A 23,946-nucleotide genomic window follows, 5' to 3' on the forward strand; every position below is an offset into this window, starting at 1 on the left:
CTTAATTGTAAAAAATACCATGGTCACTAGAGGGGTGTAAACCGAGGATCCTCAAGTAGTTAAAATATTTACCGAGCCTCCAGCAATGTCTTGCAACCTTCCATTTGCTCCTAGCTTCCAAGGTCCGCTCTTGCAAGTCGGCAGGTCAGGTGAAACGCCGGCTTCTGTGCATGGAGGAAAGCCACTAGGTGCTGCAGGGAGACTGCAAGACATCACTTGAGGTTCGGTAAGTATTTCAGGGGGAAGGTTTAGGCTTTTTTGGCCGGTTGCTCAAGCAACCGGAAAGCACATGTATCCGGCATCAGGTGATCCACGCTGGTGCTGGATTGCCAGGACTCTGCTGTATATATTAACCACTTCACAACTGAGGGGTTTTCCCCTTAAAAACCAGAGCATTTTTCACTCCTCCCAGGCAGTCATCATTCATTTATTTATTAGGCAATATGATTGGTTATTGGGGACTGGGGTCCCCAAAACCAATCATTGGACTGTGGAGCTGGTGTGCACGTGCGTGCGCGCGGCGCGGGGGCGCGCGATCGCGCGCTGCACCTTTGTTTACAACTGTTGTTATGAATGAAGACTGCCTCAAGCAGAGGCAGTCTCCATTCATTTATTTGTCATGTGGTATGATTGGTTATTGGGGACTGGGGTCCCCAATAACCAATCATTGGACTGCAGGGGCTGTGCGGGTGGGTGTGTGCACGCGCGATCGCGTGATCGCGCGCACACGGACACAATAACAATGTGCCGGCGGTTTGTTATGAACACTGCTTCTCTTTGAAGCAGCCTTCATACATCAATCGGGGACTCTAATTGGATTTAGGAACACTCGTTCCTAATGTCCAATTAGTCAACTGCTGTGCGGGCTGGCTAGAGTGTGCGAGCGTGTTGCCCCGCCCACTCCAGGCATGTAAACAGAAACATACGCCTTTCTCCGTCCCTGGGGGAGAAGCAGTGCGCAGAGGGACGGAGAAATTTAGCACTGCGGAGGTAAAGTGGTTAAAAAAAAAAAAAAAAACATTGTTGTTGTTTGAGATCATCAGCTGTTTTTTTCTTGCAGAACCCAGCATCTGACAGCTGACACACACTCTTTAGCTAGGCAAGCATCTTGGGACTTGTAAGTCTATAGCAACTAAAGGTCTCTCAGTTGTCTAAAACTGCCTTGGCTGAAGAGCAGCCTTCCCTTGACATACCTATGATACGAGTTGTTTCAGTACATTGCTATCTGAAAGATATGAACAGGAAGTGGCTTCAATGCTGCACATTCTCCCATAAGACAACAAACAGAGCTTTTTGTATGTCATCCCTGGCCTGTCTAGAATATTTTCCATGGAAATCTAAAACACAAACCATGCTAATTGGATTTTATTATTTAATTGCCTTTTCTGTGACATTTTGCAGTGAGATTTGGTTTGAATTCAAGATAACTTTAATGGTATTATGTTCCCTCACCTCACTATCTGTTGCTATATATTTATGGATGACCCACAGATCATGACAGCAAAATGGCAAAGCGACCAAGTATTAAAGATGTTAGTTTTTTACTTGTATCCACGTAATGCTGCGTACCATCTACAATGCAAGAGCAGGAAGACATTTTCCCTTACATTAAGCAAATATTTCCATCATAATTCATATATTCTGGCATTTCATATCAATGTTTTCTCAGACTTTCTAGATGGTGGTCATTGCCATGTAATATAGGCAACTAAACAATATTCATAAAGCCACTCAAACAGCATTAAATGAACACTCCAGTTAAAATAAGTTAAAATGTAAAACAAAGCTTTGAATTTACACCCAGACTTAGAATATTAAAACAGAATACCCTACAGTTCACAATCACAGACTCTAAACGTCTCCAGTTTGTTGTTTTGTGAATCACTTGAATGTTTACATAACAATTCTGATGGCACAAAGTGGACGTTGGTGAGCTAAAACATTTTAGCGCTATTTCTGGAGAGAGATCTTAAATCTTTTAAAAGTCTATCTAAGGTACACTTAAAGGGAATTTAAGTGTACCTTAGATAGACTTTTAAAAGATTTTATTTTTACCTACGGCTTCCTCCAGCCCCATGAGCACCGATACTTACCTCGCCGCCCTCCCAAGTGCCTCCGTTGACCTGTTATTGGTCCCAGTAATCAGGCTGAGTTGCGCCAGTTAGCTCTTATGCGCATGTGCGGAGGGGCCGTGCATGCGCAGAAGAGCCGACTGGAGGCACTCAGGACGACGGCGAGGAACGTATTGGTGCTCATTGGGCTGGATGAAGCCCTTAGCAAAAAAAAATCTTTTAAAAGCCTACATCAGGTTTACTTTAAAGGGTACCTGTAGTTGTGAAAGAAACTAGGTACTAACCTCAGTAGGCGAAGCCTCTGCATGGCCCAGAGTCTCCCCTAGTCCTCCTATGCCCCACTGGTCTTGCGCTGAGACCCTTTACACAATATACAGCATTAATGATGAATATTGCTCACAGCTGCACTCCTGTCCATGTAGTGGAGTGTGGCTGCACTGCAAAGGCCCAACATACAGCCTGCTTAGTAGCATAGAACCGCTCATACAGGCTTTTATTCTGTGGCTCCGTGCTACTGTGCAGGCGCAAATCCTATTGACACCTACACAGTGCGGCTTGCTCATAACTGGAGTGAAGCACACTCAGATGAAGAGGCTCCCATCCGGTAGAGGAAGGGTTGTGGAGGATCGAGAAAGCCTCTGGAGCATACAAGGGCATCCTTATTTAGTGGGAAGTATCTACACTTTGTATTGCCTATAGGTTTACTTTAACTTTACACTTCATTTTAAGTAGCCTTGACATCAACAAAAATCTAGCAGTGGACTGAGCCCTCCTCCTCCGCTCCTCCCAGCACTGACATGAAAAGCTTTAGTTGGAGCACCACTTTAACTTAGATATGAACCATTTATTTTATTAATATGTATTTTACTTTAAATTTTCACTGATCTGTTTCAGTCTGTGCTACAAATTCTCTAAATCTGTTATGGAAGACATCCTACTGACTTACCTGGTAAAATATTTATCATTTATGAGTAAATTGTGATGTGTCATGCTATAAAAGTACAAGGGTGCCATGCCATGGCAAATCTTAAGATCTAAATTAAATGGAGGATTTGGTTGTTTAATTGTGTGATCAAATTATTAAGATTGCATGTTATTAATTGTGAACATTTATTCAACATATGGACCAGTATACTCCCTATGGTGTAAAGCTTACAGTAGCATGTATTTGGATTGTTCAATGCTCCATTTAATCACAGCTAAATGCTTTTGTGTACTTTACACTATAATAGTTTATTGCTTAATGTTTTTATATCATCTGCAATTAACTTCTCATGATTCTAGTAGCATTTTTGTGTGTATGAATGTAACTAAAAATCACCTGTGTGTGTTTGCTTTTGTAATGGTACTTGGTGCCCCCCCAAAAAAAATGTTCATAATACTAATACTGTATATTTAATGTATAGATCTACTTTAGTCCAGACTAGTGATCTAGGCGAGTTTCTAAAAGGAGAGTGGAACTGAAAGTACTTTAGAAAAAAAAACACTTCTGACTGCCTTTTGAAAATGTCCATTGCATGGCCGTTCTATTGACTCTTTTTGCCTTTTATACCTACTGAATGACTGACCTTGAACAAGTATTCAGATCAGGCGTTCTGACTCTTCTCTGATCTATTGGGGCATGCTTGTTGCATGTTAGGTACTCAGACACTACTGAAGCCAGAAGGTCAGTACAGAAGCCAGCTTTCAAATTTCATTAAAGAGATTTATAATGGTTACAGTTAAATAACAATAGCAAATGATTGTCACAGATCTGCATAGTAAAAACTCAATATACCTTCATGGAAATTCACAGAATCCCAGCCACTAACAACGGTGCTTTTCTAATTGCATGCTAAATAGAAGGTACATCTTCGGCATCAATGCAAGGTAGAGGATAGCACCTAGTCCAAATTCCATCCGGGGCATTATCTACCCAAAGTTTGTATGGCCAACTTATCTCTGTATCATTTGGGCATTCTGGTTTTCTCCCACATCCCAAAAATGTACAAATAATTAAATGAAAAATATATACATACATAGACATATTGACTATGGTAGGTATTAGATAGAAAGCCCCTCCGAGGGACAGTTCGTGAAAAGACTAAATACTCTGGTTGAAAAAGACAGAAAATCAACCCTGCCACATTGACTGCACAACCAAATTCATGAAAGCCATAATTTTATTGTCAAAAAAGTTACTTATTAATACAAAAAAAACAATTTAAAATCAATTAAAATTGTTGTAACACACGGGAAACAAATTATCACCCCTACACTGTGTGAGATATAGGCCTCACTTTCTATGTCTGCCTATTATCTGCAAGGACATCCAAAAATGGATCTGTTTGATCCAAAAATGGAACCCCAGGTCCTGTGAGTACTTTAGTATATGAAATAAAGTACAAAGGAAACCAATTATACAGTACAATTAGTGAGGAAAATGCTCATGAAAGATCACTTGCAATAAAAAACCCAAACAATTTGACAGACCAACATGTATATTTTGAATAATAGTGACTGCACATACCCAGAAGGCAAATGAAGTCCACTGCAGAGGGGAGTACAGGTTGGAAAGTAGCTGGGATTGCTTCACATGTGGCTTGGTCCGTATAACCACTTAGTCTGGATTGACCATGAATTGTGGGCTGTGTGCTCAAAGTACTACTTATTTGCCTCAACGAGGGAGGTGGGCAGTGGGCACCATCATAAGTTAAGGCAGATGGGGTGTAAAGATACAGAAATAGAAGAAATAATAATAATAATGTATTTTAAACACACCCCTGATATTTTTGGCAGGGGAAAATGTTATAACACATATTATTTCTGGGATATATATGAAATCTGGCCACTTTGGCATAGCTGGCCAAGTCCCAAAGAAAGTAAGAAATGGCAAAAGATTCAATGGGGGATGCGGGGGGGGGGGGGGGGCAGTTTAATAAAGGCAGCAATGAAAGCTGGAGATCAGAACTGCTCGGGTACCCACAACCATGATTCGAGTGATCCTGAGTTCGGCTCCGCCCACTTTCAAATTAACTCTTGCTCACGAAACAGATATCCGACTAGAGTTTGGTTTTGAGTCGAATAACTGCATGTAATCAGTAATCAAGAGTCGTGATTAAAAACCCGACGGCTTTAACGGTTAATAGAAAAGCCCCCTTAAATGCCATAAACACCAAATGGGAAAAGTGGGAGCAAGGGGTACATTTTTTTTCAAAAAGGCCTTATACTTTTTGAGAAAACTGATTTTAATATTTCAAAGGAAAAAATTATACATTTAAATGTGGTAAATGACAGTTCTTAGTGAAACAATTCTGGCCGACTTTAGCAGTTAATAACAAAGGCCCCTTACATCCTAGCAACACCAAATTTGCTGAATATGTTAAAAAGATAGTGGGAAACAATGTTTTATAAAAAAAAATTAATTGTGTTTATTTTTTTGTTCCCTGCAGACATGTGAGAGAAGGACACAAGCCACCACTTCTCGCATTAGCTGCAACAGCCTGGCCACTTTGCATATTGACAGGTTTTTTAATGATATGGGGCATCAGGTTGAACTAGGGATCAGGGACCAGTAAGGTGAGGGAGGAGTATTTCTATGGGTTGCTATAATTAAGGAAAAGCTAGTTGGACCTTTAGACTGTTGATATACAGAACAGTGCAGGAAGCAGTTAATGATGCTTGCTACCACCACTGAGTCACATTCCCTCTCTTCACAGCATCTGTGCAGCTGTATAACTACATACACTTCTCAAGTACCAGCAATGGCAGGGGTTGCTGGGGCTATTGTTACATTCCTGGGTTTTATTTATTAATTGTTATGTGTCAATTTGTGTTACACATTTGTATACATAGGTGAATGTGAAAAATAGTTTGTGAGCTGTCTAATAACTCTGTACAGTAATGGTCTCCTCACTATGGACATGTACTGTGAAAACCAGGTTATATGGGAGTCTACATCGCAGCATTGAAATTGGCACCCCGTAGACTGCAATGTTAATGTGGCTAAAGTGGTGCCCTGTGAGTTATTTGGGGGACGTCAGCACCAGATAAAATTTGTAATAAGGCAACCTGAATGTCCATGGAGGGAATTGTTAGCAGCAAATGGGTCACAGATGTCAGTGGTTACTGTGGAGGGGGTCAGTTAGGGTTAGGAATCGATAATGGAAGGGTTCAAGTGAGATAATGGGGTTAGATTTCTTGAATTAAAAAGTAACGATATGCTACTATCCTATTACCCATTGCCCAATAGTAACATCTTGGTAAATTTACCGAGATTCTCATAAGGGCTATCATCACTGCCCAAATTACCTGCCCAAATTTGAGTGTATGCCAGCGCTAGGGATGGTTGGAAATGCAGATTTTCGTTCCCACAGAAATTCCAATTTTTGCCAATGCCGATTACCAAATCCGCGGATTTCCGAGGAGTCTTTTTTTGGGCCATTTTTACATTCCCTAATTGGCCAAATACTTCTGCGTTAACTATGCATTCTCTAATTGGTATTATGCTTCCAAGTTCTGAGATTGGGCTAAAATGACTGAGTTGGGGGTAATGCGGTATTTCCATGGAAATGCAATTTCTGTTTTCCGATTTCTTAATGAGCATGCCTATGTGCTGCCTGCCACCAAGAAACAACATCTCACTTTTCTTTTGTTAGACATTCAGGCTTGATGCAAATGAAAATTTGGACTGAGTGAAAGCATTTTATTTCAGCAAGCAAAAATTATCCTTAGGATTAATACCACTGGCCTCCGAACTGTGCACACAGTGTAAACATTGTATCTGGGTATGTGCTTAGGCAGGAACACATGTCTGAGAGTGTGCAATATGTTTAAAGTGGTTTAAAACCCTGACATAAAATTCAATAAAAACATGTTTTCCTTCTTTTTATATGCCATACGGATATCATAATTTGCATTTGTGCATACGTATTATTATTCATTTATAAGTTATATAGCTTCTCAAAAGTACAGTTTTTTGCTTTGTGAGCTGACTTTGCATTTTATAAATAACTGGTTTTATTCATTTATTCAGTCAGGCAGACAAGCTTTGACTCTCCCTGTGTCCACCAGCTTCTGCACAGTCAGAGAATGTGTCACATTCCACACTTGATGCATTTAAGTAAACACAAGATAACATTGTTTAACATTCGGATGTGGCAGCTCTATTGGCAGGGGAGCTTCTAAAGCCTGTGATTAACCCTTTGAATGATGTTCTAGTACAAAAACAAATGCTGGTTGTATATAATATGCTGTGAATATTCTATTAGAGCAAAGAAGAAATTCTGGGCTATATTCTGCTTTAACATTTAATTCCTTACTATTTTGTCTAATATAATGTCTGGGCACTTAAAGGGACTCCGAGCAGTGCAAAAACTATGGAAAGATGCATATCATTTTAAAGCTCTCTTTCTCCTCTTTCCAATGATATATAAACCGCCACCCTATGCCTTTTAGTTTTCGCTATTTTCGCTATTGAAATTGCCACGGCCGCAACTTTGATCGCGAAAATAGAGAAAACTAAAAGGCGTAGGGCGACGATTTAGGGGTCGTCAGAAAGAGGAGAAAGAGAGCTTTAAAATGATAACCATCTTTCCATAGTTACATTGTATTACACAGGGCGACTTTTTCTCAAAGTCAGCAGCTCCATTCAGCAGAAAAAGTCGCCCTGTGTAATACAATGTAACTATGGAAAGATGGATATCATTTTAAAGCTCTCTTTCTCCTCTTTCTGACGACCCCTAAATCGTCGCCCTACGCCTTTTAGTTTTCTCTATTTTCGCGATCGAAATCGCAGCCGCGGCAATTTCCATCGCGAAAATAGCGAAAACTAAAAGGCAAAGGGAGGCGATTTATATTTCATTGGAAAGAGGAGAAAGAGAGCTTTAAAATGATATGCATCTTTCCATAGTTTCTGCACTGCTCGGAGTCCCTTTAAAGGGGGGATTATTTGTTTTACTTTGACAAAAAGTGATGGAAACCTCTCTATCAAACAAAAGTTTGGCTTGCAGAGGCAAACACCTAATTAAAAGGGCACCTGTCTGTTTTTTTACTGAATAAGTAAGATTATCTTGCACATGAAAGCAAAAAGAAAACATGTCAGATTTCAAGAACAGTGGGTGAACAAGACATCATGAAGGATCAATGTTTATCACAAGACTTTTTTATTTCTTGTTCTTTTTTGCAAATCTAGGCTTTTTTTTTCAACATTTTGACAACTACAGCATGATCATGGCTGTAGCTGTCAAAATATGTTTCCCCATTCGATGCTAAAAGATAAAAAATAAATAAGCAAAATACCATACTATATGCTACTTGATATGTATTGTAGGATAGTTTTCTAGTGCTATGACTTGCTAACATTCATAATGATGGCATTTGAATAAATGTGTGCACTTAAACCCTACAAAGTGACATGTGATATATACACAAAGTACATGTAGTGCTAGCTCTGCAAAGAAAAAGTCTGAAGTACCTTTCTGTTTTCCAGTGCAGCAAGTGTTAAAAAAAAATAGTGCTCTTTAGAAAAAAAAATGTTATCTTTGCAACTGAGCTGGTTAAATTAAAATGGTATGAAACTCAGCATTTCCACTTTGTTCTAAAATATTATTTACTACCACAAAAATGTAGCAGAACGGCATTCAAACAGTTAAACACAGCACTTTGTTTTTCAGTGGAAAGCTTCTGGCTTCTACTTCAGTTGAAAGCTTCTGGCTGCATCCGAAGAGGTGATAACATTATCTTTTGTTTACGTTCTTTTGTCAGCTATACATAGTATACAGCCAGCAGACTGCTGAAACTGAACTGCACTGAACTGAGGAGCAAAAAAGAGCTGAGAAGTGATCACTAGATAGATTTTAATATATACATACAGCAGCTATGCAAGGAAATGCAATGGCAGCTTTCAGAGCAGATAAACTGTACTTTCAGAACTTGTAATTTGTGAACATACAATATTACGTGTGCACAAAAGCAAATATAATAACTGTATGGGTAATAAAACATAGTAAAATACATTTGCATTGAATGTTATGTCAGAGTTTTATCCCACATTAAGTCCAATTTCCTGAAAAGTGAATCGAAGCCAAGAGAGTTTTATCTGACTGATACAATGCTTGTGATAACATTTTGGTCAAAGAACGTTCAAATATCAATGTCATTCAATTTGTTGCATTTGGTTTTTTTTTAGCTCGGCAAGGCAGATTTTTCATGGCTAGTGTTTAGAATTCAATGTTAAAATGTACCCTTTAATCTGAAAATAAAATATGAGACTCAGTTTAGTTGTATGTTCTATTTACCTTTAGTAAAGAACATACCATTAATCATCTCATAAGTTTACTTTCATTTCTGGATTGTTTAAAAGTTGGTCTAGCTTAAGCAACCTTTAAAGAGACTCGGTAACAAAAATTGCATCCTGTTTTTTATCATCCTACAAGTTCAAAAAGCTATTCTAATGTGTTCTGGCTTACTGCAGCACTTTATACTATCACTGTCTCTGTAATAAATCAATGTATCTTTCCCCTGTCAGACTTGTTGGCCTGTGTCTGGAAGGCTGCCAAGTTCTTCAGTGTTGTGGTTCTGCTATGAACTCCCCCTTCCAGGCCCCTCTATGCACACTGCCTGTGTGTTATTTAGGATTAGAGTAGCTTCTCTCTTCTCTCTTATCTTTTACAAGCTGGATAAATCGTCCTCTGAGCTGGCTGGGCTTTCACATACTGAAGAATTACAGACAAGGGCTAAGCTGTTTGCAGAAAGAAACAAGCAGCCTGAAACTTCAGTGCATGAGAACAGGGGGAAAGAAACACACAAATGATCTCTTGAGATTCAAAAGGAAGGCTGTATACAGCCTGCTTGTGTATGGATTCATTTTCTATGTGTGGACATACTGTACATCAACCTACTTCCTGTTTTGGTGGCTATTTTGTTTGTTTATAAACAAACTTTTTAAAACTGTTTTTAACCACTTTTAATGCGGCGGGGAGCGGCGAAATTGTGACAGAGGGTAATAGGAGATGTCCCCTGACACACTGGTATGTTTACTCTTGTGCGATTTTAACAATACAGATTCTCTTTAAAGTGTGTGTGTGTGTGCGTGTGTGTGTGTGTGTGCATGTGTGTGCGTGTGTGTGTGTGTGTGTGCGTGCGTGCGTGTGTGTGCATGTGTGTGTGCGTGTGTGCGTGTGTGTGTGTGCATGCGTGTGTCAGAGTGCCAGAGTGTATAAGAATAAAGTCACTTACTGAGTGATTTACATGGAGACAATGAACAGCCATTTGCAAGGTGTTATGTAAACTGATAAGAGTATTTGTATTTGAATCAATCTCACGATAGCTGACACATTAATTGTAGATTTAGGCCATGAAAGACTAAAGGCCTGTACGCACCCCAGATAGCACTCGGCCGAGGCAGTCTATAAAGACCGCCCCATTGAGAATACAGTATGTATACAGCAGCCCCTGATGCCTCCCAACTGCTTGGCCAGAGATTTGTCTGGAAGGTCACTTCAGCAGAGAGATGGGAGATATAATACTGTTCTTCCCCTCTTACCCCACCCCCATGTGATGTAAGGCTTGCAAGTGGGAAACCTGTGTGCCCATGCACATATTGATTTTCCTATTCAATTCCCTGCAGACTCGATCACTGTGATCAAATTGGATGGGAATGGATTCTTTTAAATGCTTGATTGATCAAATTTTGATCGATTGTGGCCTTAAATCATTGTAAAATTTCAGACAGACATAAAATATAGGTCGATCAGTAGAGGCGGTAGATCAACAGCTCATAGCTTTACACTGCAACAAACAGTGCAATGCTGTGGTTCATTCAATTGTCAATAGATACCCTGCTGAAATCTATTAAAATCAATGTGCTGTGTGTGATGGGAATCAGTTCCTACTGAAATGATTACTTTCAGAAAGGAATCAATCATTTTGGAAGGTTGGGTGAAAATCTATTCTATATGTGTATGGTGTATGGGTAGCACGGTGGTGTAGTGATTAGCACTCTTGCAGCGCTGGGTCGCAAGTTCATATCCAAGTTAGGGCCCTATTTGCACTGAGTTTGTATGTCCCCCCCTGTGTCTGTGTGGGTTTCCTTCGGGCTCTCTGATTTCTTCCCATATCCCAAAAACATACAGATAAGTTGGCTTCCACCTAAAATTGGCCCTAGACTATTATACATGAACTACACAATACATGCATAGACATTTGACTATGGTAGGGATAGATTGTGAGCTCCTCTGAGAGATAGTTAAGTGATAAGACAATATACACTGTACAGCGCTGTGGAAGATGTTGGCCCTATATAAATACTAAACAAACAAAAAAAACAACAACAAAAAAAGGCAAGCTATAGGCTGCACAGGGCAGAGCAGAAAACAAATAAAATTATGTTGATTATTGTTGCCACAGTGCAGCAACTTGAGCAACATCTTACTGAACAGCCCCAACATGCATGCTGGCACTATCTGCACAGAGTTTGTATGCTCTCCCCATGTTTGTGTGGGTTTCCCCTGGGTACTCCAGTCTCCTCCCACATCCCAAAAACATATTGATAACTGAATTGGCTTCCCCCTAAATTTGTCCCTTGACTACTATGGTACGGATTGGATTGTGAGATTCTCTGAAGGACAGCTAGGGACAAGGTTATATACTGTAAAGCACTGTGGAAGATATATGTGCTATATAATGCATGGCAAATCATGACAGCATGGTGGCGTAGTGGTTAGCCCTCTTGCCTTGCAGCACTGGGTCTCTACAATCTGCATGGAGTTTGCAGTTTCCTCCTACTTCCCAAAAACATACAGTACAGATAGGTTAATTGGTTTCCCTCAAATTAGCCCTAGACTGTGACACTTACACTACACGATACATACATAGACATATGACTATGGTAAGGACTAGATTGTGAGCCCCTCTGAGGGACAGTTAAGTGACAAGACAATATACTGCTAATTTTTAGTAAGGGATAATCCATACATTTGACCATCCTTGACTTGAAATACAAAGAAATGGGGAAAATGGGGGGTTTTGTAAAAAAAACCATTCTTTACGTCTAAAGCATCATAAAATAGTATTATCTACACCATAATGTGTAACATGACAGCAATTTTCTTCTTTTCTTTGTTACAAACTGACATAAAAACTCCATATACTGTTTAGGAAATGACATCTTGACATAAATGCTAAATAAAATATAGGTACTCTTAATGCTTTTGACGAGCAGTTTCTAAAAAAAAAATGAAGCACCACATCCTTTGAATAGATGATTGTCTGCTGACTTAAAATACAAGCATTTTCTTTTTTTTGTAAATGTGCTCATTAAGAAAGATATCATGCCATAAATGTGTATCAAAATAGCTTTAACAGATTCAGTGTTTTATGCTTATTGAAATTCTGCTAATAAATAATGCAAAAGTCAGGCACTGAAAATATAACAAATGTTATCAATGACAGACATATTACCAGCAGCAGATATTGTAATATATATATATATATATATATATATATATATATATATATATATATTTACACTATTACACACAAAGAAGGGCAACCTTGAAAATGCTAAAACTATACCCAAACAGCACTAACTATACTCTCCCTCTAAAGTTTTCCATATGCATCATGCCAAAAAGGGAATATAAATACTACAAAAAATGGGAATTGGCTCTTGGGTGCATATAGAAACACGTATAATTTATTGATTAATTGAAAAAAAATGTTTTAATAACCAGCTAATAGCAAGCAAATATGAGGAAAAAAAAATACAAGAAAAAAAGAGAAAGAGAAGAAAAAGACAAAGAAAAATAATACATACAATTAATTATTAAAAATATCCCCATAGAGAACATGACCAAAAGGAGGCTGCAGTCCTCCAATAAAAGGTTCTGGTACTCGTGTGCACATAAAGTGGCCTAAAAAAATGTATTAATGGATCCGGACAGAGCTTCCATGAGCCTTAAGCAAAAGCATTAGTACAGCAGCGTAGCATAAAGTTCTTGCATGCAGGTTAGATGGCAGTGTAGATGGGCCTCCAAAACTTTAGCAAAGCATAGCATGTCATGTAGCAATTAGCAATGAGCAAGGATTCCAGATGCAGGTGACTCCAATAATAATAATGATATCAGATAGCATTCTGTATAATCCATAATCCCACTCGCAGATCTGGATAACTGAATATTGGAACAACCATATGTATAGGGGAAGTCACCAAAGCTCCAATAAGACCCAATTGCAGTCCATCAGGAGAATATATCACATCAAGCCATGCAGTTTAAGCAGCCATAGAGAAACGCTCATCCCCGCATAGTGTGCATACAGTTCAGCAAAGTTCATGCTCAAATTTGTGTAACTGAAAAAGGATCAGCCAGTATGCATAGCTACCAGTCCTTGATGTTGATTAAAGGTCATGAATCACATGCTAGGGATACATCATGGCGCTAGATGACTCCATGGATGGAGTGCCCTCATGGATTGAGCATGAACTTTGCTGAACTGTATGCACACTATGCGGGGATGAGCGTTTCTCTATGGCTGCTTAAACTGCATGGCTTGATGTGATATATTCTCCTGATGGACTGCAATTGGGTCTTATTGGAGCTTTGGTGACTTCCCCTATACATATGGTTGTTCCAATATTCAGTTATCCAGATCTGCGAGTGGGATTATGGATTATACAGAATGCTATCTGATATCATTATTATTATTGGAGTCACCTGCATCTGGAATCATTGCTCATTGCTAATTGCTACATGACATGCTATGCTTTGCTAAAGTTTTGGAGGCCCATCTACACTGCCATCTAACCTGCTTGCAAGAACTTTATGCTACGCTGCTGTACTAATGCTTTTGCTTAAAGAAAACCTGTACTGAAAATAAAATTCAAAATAGGCATACACAAGTCATACTTACCTTCCATGTAGTCTACTCCTCAGTGTCTTTCTCCTCTCCTGTCTTTCTCCTCTCCTATTTGTTCACTATGATCAAGGGAATTTTCCGTCCTCCATTTTGAAAATAGCCATTACCCATAACAGCTTTCTGGTCAGCACACAGTTAAACTGTAACATCGCCCACTTGAGCCATAGGGAAACATGGACATTGCCTGGTACATCCGTTTTCCTCTCAGCTATAACTGACAGCAACTGATATTTTACTGACAGCAACTGATATATTTCAGATCTGACAAAATATTGTCAGAACTGGATGGGATTATTGTCAGAAGAAAATGGTGAGCTTCTGAGAGGAACTGATGGCAAGGTAACTATGTAATGTTCATTTGAAGTTACCTCATGTGTTTATTTTAAATATTTTTACTCAGTACAGGTTCTCTTTAAGGCTCATGGAAGCTCTGTCCGGATCCATTAATACATTTTTTAGGCCACTTCATGTGCACACGAGTACCAGAACCTTTAAATTGGAGGACTGCAGCCTCCTTTTGGTCATGTTCTCTATGGGGATATTTTTAATAATTAATTGTATGCATTATTTTTCTTTGTCTTTTTCTTCTCTTTCTCTTTTTTTCTTGTATTTTTTTCTCATATTTGCTTGCTATTAGCTGGTTATTAAAACATTTTTTTTTCAATTAATCAATAAACTATACGTGTTTCTATATGCACCCAAGAGCCAATTCCCATTTTTTGTAGTATTTATATATATACAGGTATATATATATATATACACATACATATATATATATATATATATATATATATATATATATATATATACATATATATATATATATATATATATATATATATATATACATATATATATATATATATATATATATATATATATATACATATATATATATATATATATATATATATATACATATATATATATACATATATATATATATATATATATATATATATATATATATACATATATATATACATATATATATATATATATATATATATTTTTATATATATATATATATATATATATATATATATATATATATATATATATATATATATATATATATATATATATATATATATATATATATATATATATATATATATATATATATATATATATATATATATATATATATATATCAAATAAGTAAATACACCAAACATAAGTAAATAAACCAATACATGAATACAATCACACCCTTATTATTATTTGGTTACTGAAAATCAGGTCAACATAGGAATGACTTGCAACATCAACAGCATATGCTCTACATACTGCAAGTATAATACCAGCTTAACATACAGCTCACTATCAAGAGGCAGTGATCAATGATGGGGCATTATTCATTTTGGCACCACTATAGATAATGCAGAAACTTAATGGTGGTATTATGTCTAAATGGGAACAGGCAATCTATAGATCTGGAAGATTGATCCTCCATCCCGGACAATGCAAAAGTTACTTCCATGTGTACACAGGTGAAAAAGTATTTATAAACTGCTTTTCCGGTGGTAGAGAACTCCGGACGTGCTCTCAAAAATGTACCCAGAGGTTTCTAACTGTTGTTGGAGGGGATGTGGCCAGCCAGGCACCCTTGAACATGTCTATTGGTAGCGCCCAGTGATTCAACCCTTATGGACTGAAATCCAGGCTTTAATATTGAGTGTTGCTGAGGTCTCCGTCCTCCTAGACCCTTCTCCATATGTTGTTTGGCAAACCCATTCCTGGAAATAGAAAATATCCCATGAGATTGGCTACACATATCTTGACAGCTACCAGGTTGTCTATAGCATCCCATTGGTGTAGTATTCCTGCCCTCCCACTCTCTAAAATTATTGCCAAAATTCATTGGACTAAATTAATGGACTATCTTACAGCCCTACTTAGGGATACAGAACATAGATATGACAAAATATCGGAATATCGGACCCGCAGGAAATTTATTTTTTAAATTACCCCCCCCCCCCCCCCCTTTGATTGAAGGGGGTGATTCTTTCAACCACTAGCAAAGTTTATCCTGGTATATAGGGAGAGGTGTCTGGCTCCTTCTTTTGATTTTGTCGCTACTCTACTTAATCTCCATCTTTATCCAATGCATATTACACTATATCCAATGCATATTACACTATATTGGGCTCTTAGTTTTTTATATTTCATAATCTCCATCTTTGTTATTGCACCTGCTTACTATACACTTCATATGCTGCTGTATATGAGTGAGGACAGACCAAGTTTAGAGACTTTCATTTTCTCTTTTTTCTTTTCAATTGGGATCATTTATAAACTCATTTTATATATTATAAATACTAGGTCTCCAGACTAGATCTATGACTATCATTTATATTTATATTTATATATGAATTGCCATTTCTATCATTTTTGTCCACAGTGAATGTATGAAATCATTTATTGTGGTTTTTTATATGAATCAGAGTTTGTGTAATCATGTATGTTATATGGGAGCAATGGTATGATATTTGTGACTGATGGTAGTTATGTCAGGTTCACTTTATTGTTCCAGGATGTTTGCTCCGTTCGCTTAGCAATTTTTAAACTGAGTGCCCTCATGTGGCCATTTATAAAATGAAATGTGCTTTTCCCATAGAACATGTGAGATAAGCAGATTCTCGTCCCTTGTGAGACGCCATGCGCATGTGTGCGCAATTTTTTCTTCCCACGATGTTTGATCTGGCAAGGCTGCCGTATGACACGGGGGCCGTTGCCAGGGAACTAGACGCTTACAAATACGCATCCCTTGCGCCATTGCGTCATCTGATGAAGGCGTGGAACGCCGAAACGCGTCATGACGCAATAGGCGCAATGCAGCTGCCATTATCTTCTCCGCGCTCTATGACCCGCTGTCGCTATAATTCAATTGGATCCCCCACTACTGGCCATAGTGAGGAGGCGTGCAGGACGGAGTAAACATCCAGAGGACGCGGTGATATAGATCTTCAGTGTGATAAGTGCACTATTTTTATCTTACATTGTACGTGTTATTTTACTTGCTCACAGGAGCATATTAAAAGTTAATGCACCAGAGAGCGCTTCTTTTTTCTGCCCCTTCCTTTCTGTTTTCTAGATCTATGACTATGCCTTTCAAATTTAATTCTATTTAGGTCAGGTTGACCCACATTTTTCATTCTTTCTTACTATGATTGTTGTTTTATTATGATGGTACATCTGAAGTGTTCCATATATACAGTATTTTGTGATATTGTACTTGATTACTTGAATTTATCTTTTCTTCGGGTGTATTTGCTGCTATTTTATACAGTGTTCATTTGTTGACTTCTTAATTTGTATGAGCAACACTTTTTGCTTTAATAAAAATAGTGTTACAAAAAAAATAAAAAAAATAATGGTGGTACACCACTTATCAGTACCATCCATTTAATGTGGGCACTGACACTGTTGTTATATAGCAAATGGTGGATGTACACTACAAAACAACAACTGGCTGCTTGTGCTTGATGGTCAGTGAGATGCAAATCTTTCTAACTTGATACAAGATTATGCACATTTTGTTTAGCAATGTTTTATCTTGGAAATGCTCCAGTCAAAAAAACAAAAACAAAGAGGTGGAATGTGATTGTTCCATTTTCAAGGCTACATACTTTTCCATACACAATTTGAATAATCTTGTGTCAAGGTAGAATGATTTTAATCTTATTGGCCATGCCTATTTGGCAAGTAGAACATTAAATATCGAGTTCTCATTTATTTTATACAATAGCTGGAAGGGACTGGGAGTGGGACTCATATTAAAACATGACTACATAAATAATGGAAAGTAGAGCATGGGGTTATAGGTATCAGATTTGGCTGAAGCACTGATTTCCCAAAAATTACAGGAGGAAGGAAGGGGGGATTGGCAAAATTACTTGCTGCTTACTTGCCTATTTAAGTTGCTGGAATTAGAGAAGATGGTCTGTAAAAAAAGGTGGCTTTTGGACTACTTACCTATTTACAAATAGTAAGGCTAAAGTGAATTCCATTTAACCCCTTGTGCATTATGTGAACAGACAGTGTAAGGCAGTATCAGTAAAAGCACTGTGTGGCCACTGTATAAATAAAAATCATCATCATCATCATCTGTCACTTCTAAAGTTGATGGACTCCTGTCCTGTAGTACTTGGCAGGCAGTGTTGAGAAAGTGACACTGAAACCGTTTCCTATCTAAATGATTGACAGAGATGGGAATGTTGAGGGCTAATCTGACTAGTGAGAATTCTGCTTATTTATGATGTGCTGTCTTGCTCACTTGTCCCTTCTGCAGCCAGCAGGATTAACAGAAGGGGTGAAAAAGTAAGATATAAGCCAAGGGTGTCAGTCTCCTATAAAAATAGTTTGACTGTCACTGTTTATGCTGCACATTTATATAAAGTGAAAGGGTGATCAAGAAACAATGCAAGCCAGCTGCTCACCCACTCTGTTTCTCCCTAACACATCAGCCTGGAACAGAAAAGTGGCAGCTCTGGTTGCAAAACACAGCACTATATACAGTTTGACACAATTAGAACTGATATGTCTTTTAGCCCTACATGGACTTAAAGAGACTCTTAAGCCTCTTTAAAAATGAGTTTTTACCTTTTATTTTGTTTAAGGACCCTTGCCAGACCTAAAATGCCACATTCCTGCAGCCAGACAAGGGTTTTATCACCCTCAAATCCTAGGGCAAAAATCCATGAAGGGGGGAGACACAAGAATGGCTGGAGAAGATACAGCAAGGTATGAGTAGGCCTAGGTATGAGAGGAACGGCTAGTCACAAAATATATATTAACAACAATCTAACTTTGAAGTTAACCTATGATAGAAAACAAAAAAAATAGATACATCCAGAGGCTTCCTGGATCACCCTTAAAGAGAAACTCCGACCAAGAATTGAATCTATTCCTTTTCACAAACAGACCATCAGGGGGCGCTGTATGACTGATATTGTGGTGAAACCTCTCCCACAAGAAGCTCTGAGTACTAAGGTACTTCTGGCAGTTTCCTGTCTGTGAACCCTGTTACATTGTGGGAAATAGCTGTTTACAGCTGTCTCCAACTGCCAAAACAGCAAGCAGCAGCTACATAACCTGCCAGCAGTAAAAATGTCACCATGTAATAAATGTCAGAATATAAATCAGGGATTTAAAATATTTTACAATGGGCAAACATTGACTAAATCATTTATATATAATTATTGTAAAAATAAAGCACTTTTTATTACATTATTTTCACTGGAGTTCCTCTTTAAGCTCACCATTCCTGCACAGGGTCCCTCTGAAAAAGAGTTTGTCCTCCCTTCCATGTATAAGCATGGCTGTACTGTGCATGATGCACTATTATCATCTGCACCTGCACAGTAGCATGATGCAGCTCATGCACTGCTCTTTCCTTAGTGCATGAGCGACTATGTGCTACTGAGCAGGCGTGCAACATACTTGCACAGTGCAACCATGGTTGTACATAGACAGGAGCATGGCCGCAATGTGGAGGAGGGTCCCTGTCAGATGTGGTGGAGTTGAGGAGGACATGGGAAACCTCTGAAGCATCCAGAGGCTGCCCCAATAGTTAGGCATCTATTTTTTCTCCTTACAGATTTGCTTTAAGTAATTTTTCACCTCTCCAGTAATTTTTATTTATATACCTTTTCTACATTTTTTAGTTTTCTGTTTAAGGGGCAACTTAAAGGAATACTTAAGTCAAAAAAAAAAATGACATTTACTCACCTGGGGCATCCCTCAGCACCCCGAAGCTGGATGGTGCCCTCGCAGCCCCGCTCCGATCGTCCTGTCCCCGCCGGCGGCTACTTCCGGTTCGGCGACAGCCGCCGACAGGCTGGGGACGCGGCTGATTTTCCGCGTTCCCAGCCGCTGCTATCACTCTCTATGCTGCTATAGCGTATATATATACGCTATAGCAGCATAGAGAGTGATAGCAGCGGCTGGGAACGCGGAAAATCAGCCGCGTCCCCAGCCTGTCGGCGGCTGTCGCCGAACCGGAAGTAGCCGCCGGCGGGGACAGGACGATCGGAGCGGGGCTGCGAGGGCACCATCCAGCTTCGGGGTGCTGAGGGATGCCCCAGGTGAGTAAATGTCATTTTTTTTTTTTTGACTTAAGTATTCCTTTAAATCCATTCCTTTGCATCACACTCTCACAATACTGGAAGAGGTTTGGATACAGAGCCGCCTTTAGGGTGATAGAACCAACAGTTCCGTATGGGGCCTGTAGACAGTCTGGGGCCTGGCAAGGCTGGTGGTGCAAGAGACAAGGAAAGGGATGCCGATAGCTCACTTCCTTGTTGCAGCTGCACTAGACTGTCTCTGTCTGGGAGCAGTGTTTTCATACTATGCTGTATATGTTGGGCAACATTCTCAGTAGTGTGTGTGTGTGTCAGAGATGGATTAAGATGTAATGGGGCCCTAGGCAAGGTATAAGATCAGGGAAGGTGGCTGGTGGGCTCCTTAGTGCCCACTAGACCCCAGGCACTGCCAGGGTTGCCTGGTGCGTGATCCTGCTCTGGTGTGTGTTTGTGGTGTACTTTACACTTTATGTGGCAAGCAGTGTGCTCTATGGTGTGTGTGTGTGTGTGTCTGTGTGTGCGTGTGCGTGTGCGTGTGCGTGCGCGTGCGTTTGTGTGTTTGTGTGTGTGTGTGTGTGTGTGTGTGTGTGTGTGTGTGCGTGCGTGCGTGCGTGCGTGCATGCGTGCGTGCGTGCGTGCGTGCGTGCGTGCGTGTGTGTGTGTGTGTCTGTGTGTGTGTGTGTGTGTGGTGTGGTGTGTGTGTGTGTATGTGTGTGTGTGTGTGTGTGTGTGTGTGTGCGTGCGTGCGTGCGTGCGTGCGTGCGTGTCTGTGTGTGTGTGTGTGTGTGTGTGTGTCTGTGCGTGTGTGTCTGTGTGTGTGTGTGTGTGTGTGTGTGTGTGTGTGTGTCTGTGTGTGTGTGTGTGTGTGTGTGTTTTTATAGTGTGTCTTGTAGTGTTTGTTGTGTTTTTGGTCTTTGCATTGTATGTGGCAGACAGTACTCGCTATAGTGCTTCTTACTAAAGAGACTGGTATGCCAGCTGTGAGTTCAAGCCCCAGCTCCCCAAGCCTATTCCTATTTCGCCTGGGGATCCCTTTAAAGGGAACCTAAACTGAGAAGGACATGCATTTTCCCTTTAAAATAATACCAGTTGCCTGATTCTCCTGCTGATACTGTGTCTCTAATACTTTCAGCCACAGCCCCTGAACAAGTATGCAGATCAGGTGCTCTGACTGAAATCAGACTGGAGACTGAAGTCAGACTGGATTAGTCACATGCTTGTTTCAGGTCTGTGATTCAGCCACTACTGCAGCAAATAGATCAGCAGGACTGCCAGGCAACTGGTATTGTTTAAAAGGTAAACATCCATATCCCTCTCAGTTTAGGTTCTCTTTAAACAACTGCTGCTGGTGGCTTTATATAAAAGTTTAACAAAGATTGAACACTAGCCAGTTATAGGATGTTAGTGGGTATAGAAATGTATCTCATGTCTATTTCTGTACAGTTACAATCATGTGAACACAGTTCTTATTTTGTCTATGCCTTATATATAACTCAGGCTATGATAATACATTTTCTGTTTATCCCAGAAGTCCATTTATAGCACACTGCTTAACTGCAAGTGAACTAAGGAGATAGCAGTCAGTCTGCCAATGCGTTATGATTTTAATTTGATTTTGGCAGAACGTGTAAAAAACATGGGGGAATATTTCCCAAAACTGTTAGTGTTGTAGACTGTATTGTATAAGAAATAAACTAGATTGAATGTTCCTAATTTAATACTGGGCACAAGCTTGGCCTGCTCATTTTCAGCTTGCTGCTATGCAAGGCAGAAACAGTTCTTTATCCAGTTTTACAAAGAACTATCTGTATGTATAACCTCAACCATAACCATTCTTCTTATTTACTGTTTGTGTGCACTGTCGTAAGTACAGTATATGTAAACACACATGTGTGCATGCTTGCAGTCCAACAGATCTGGGGTGGGAAATTCATCATTAAAGGACAACTGAAGTGAGAGGGATATGGAGGCTGCCATATTTATTTTCATTTAAACAGTACCAGTTACCTGGCAGTCCTGCTGATCTATTTGGTTGCAGTAGGAGTACATAGTATTCAGTATTCATAGTATTCATGCTTAGCACTAGCATTTTGCTCAAGTGATTTTAGCACAATTAGCACGGTAAAAATCACTGGACACTTCCGCGATTTCAGAGCGATCACGGTCAGCGCTTTATAAGCACAGTACCGCGATCACTACAAAATCATTCTAAAAATGCATTTGTGATTGGCGCTAATCGCAAATTGCCCGCGATTGGCGCCAGTGTGAAGTCACACTGCCATAGGGTACAATAGGGATTTTAAACAGCGCATAGGGCTTTAAACATAGGGACTTTCAAAAGTGCTAGCGCTTTGATGATTAGTGTTAATTCGCCCGCTGATCGTTGTAGTGTGAATAGGCCCTTAGAGGTAAAAGATAAGCAGGACAGCTAGGCAACTGGTTTTGTTTAAAAGGAAATGAAAATCAGAGTTGCTTGCGAGTTTTTGCATCGAAAATGATTTTTTCGATAAATTAAAGAGAATCTGTAACCTTAAAACCTCATATAAATAAACATACCAGCCTGTAGGTTTTCATCTCCTGTTCCCCTCTGTCACATTTTCGCTGCTCTCCACCAGGATTCTGGCCCAAAAAAAGCAGTTTTATAAACTGTTTTTGTAAACAAAAAATATGGCTGCCAAACAGGAAGTTCATTATAATATTGCATGTTCCTGTTAACGTGCATTACAGTTTCCATGAAAGGTTATATTATTGAACAATAAATTCAGCCTTTAGAGTTGATTTCATAGTTTAGAAGAAGTTTTACCTTGTAAACAGTGCTGCAATCTTTAGTAGTGATTACTGATAGCAGGTCCGTGTCTGCATTCTGCAATAGTCTATGAGCTATGCTTCTCACAATTATCAGCTTTTAGCAGTAGATGATACTGAGTTACTGAGAGCAGGGAATGTGTGAGCTCTGCTTTTCACAGTTTACAGAGTGTGAAAGACTAGATGAGACTCAGAGCAGGGCTATCCGTGTAACCTCCTCCTGTCTGTAAACAATTACAGCCACTTCCTCTTTGGACCGACAAGCCTGACAAAGAAGAGTAAATTCGATTTATTACAGGAGCAACTAAAAAAGTCTGCAGTAAGCCAGAGCACTTTAGAATAGATATAGGAACTTTTAGGATAGTAGAAAAAAGGCTGAAAATTTTGTTACAGAGCCTCTTTAAAAAAAAATAGGCTTGTATTTTGTAAATGCGAAAAATCAATATTTCATCATGAAAAATCGTGAAAAGGGCTACAAAGCAGAAAAACAATATTTTACTGCAACTATTTTTACAGCAAAACACAAAAAATATATATATTTTTACGGTGAAAATTTGCAGAAAGTGCAAACAAATTTGAAAAAATTTGAAAAAGATGGAATTTTTGCTTGAAAATCAAATTTAACATTATTTTTACGAAAATTAATGCGAAAAATATTGTCATTTTTTGCTCATTGGCCATTTTCCTTTAGCTTCAGCTGTCCTTTAACTTAGAGATTGTTTTTAGGTGAATGCAATGATACAGTCATTGCTTTTTCTTTTTTCTCCCCCCCCCCCCCCCCCCTTAAATCACAGGCATGATTTGTTTTTGTCTGGAATTCCGATTTAAGTGAGAAGATAGCGATGGTCTCAAAAGAAGAAGGGCATTCATCTCAATGCACCAGTGCCCAATACTGATGGATATACAACGTAACCATAGTGTTTCCTACTATGTAATTGAAGGCAAGGTGAATAACAGTGGAGAATCTCACTCCAGAATTCCCTGTGTGCTCATTTATGATTACCGGTAGTAATCACCGGCATTCCAAAGTCATTTCAGAAAAATGTCAGTGCATTTTTTACACAGCTCATGTGCCAGCAGCAGAGAAG

The 23,946-nt window shown here is 39.1% G+C and overlaps 1 long non-coding RNA gene across 2 annotated transcripts in view; it reads right to left on the bottom strand.

Annotated features, from left to right (window-relative positions):
* Positions 1-1,470: 1,470 nt before the first annotated feature.
* The window catches only part of LOC137544166 (uncharacterized), a 218,850-nt gene continuing 196,374 nt past the window's right edge, over positions 1,471-23,946 (bottom strand). For both annotated transcript variants that reach the window (XR_011025752.1, XR_011025751.1), the window contains one exon: positions 1,471-1,572. This is a non-coding gene — a long non-coding RNA (uncharacterized lncRNA). The remainder of the gene's footprint in view (positions 1,573-23,946) is intronic.

The sequence above is a fragment of the Hyperolius riggenbachi genome, chromosome 2, assembly GCF_040937935.1.
Source record: "Hyperolius riggenbachi isolate aHypRig1 chromosome 2, aHypRig1.pri, whole genome shotgun sequence".
Taxonomy (NCBI): domain Eukaryota; kingdom Metazoa; phylum Chordata; class Amphibia; order Anura; family Hyperoliidae; genus Hyperolius; species Hyperolius riggenbachi.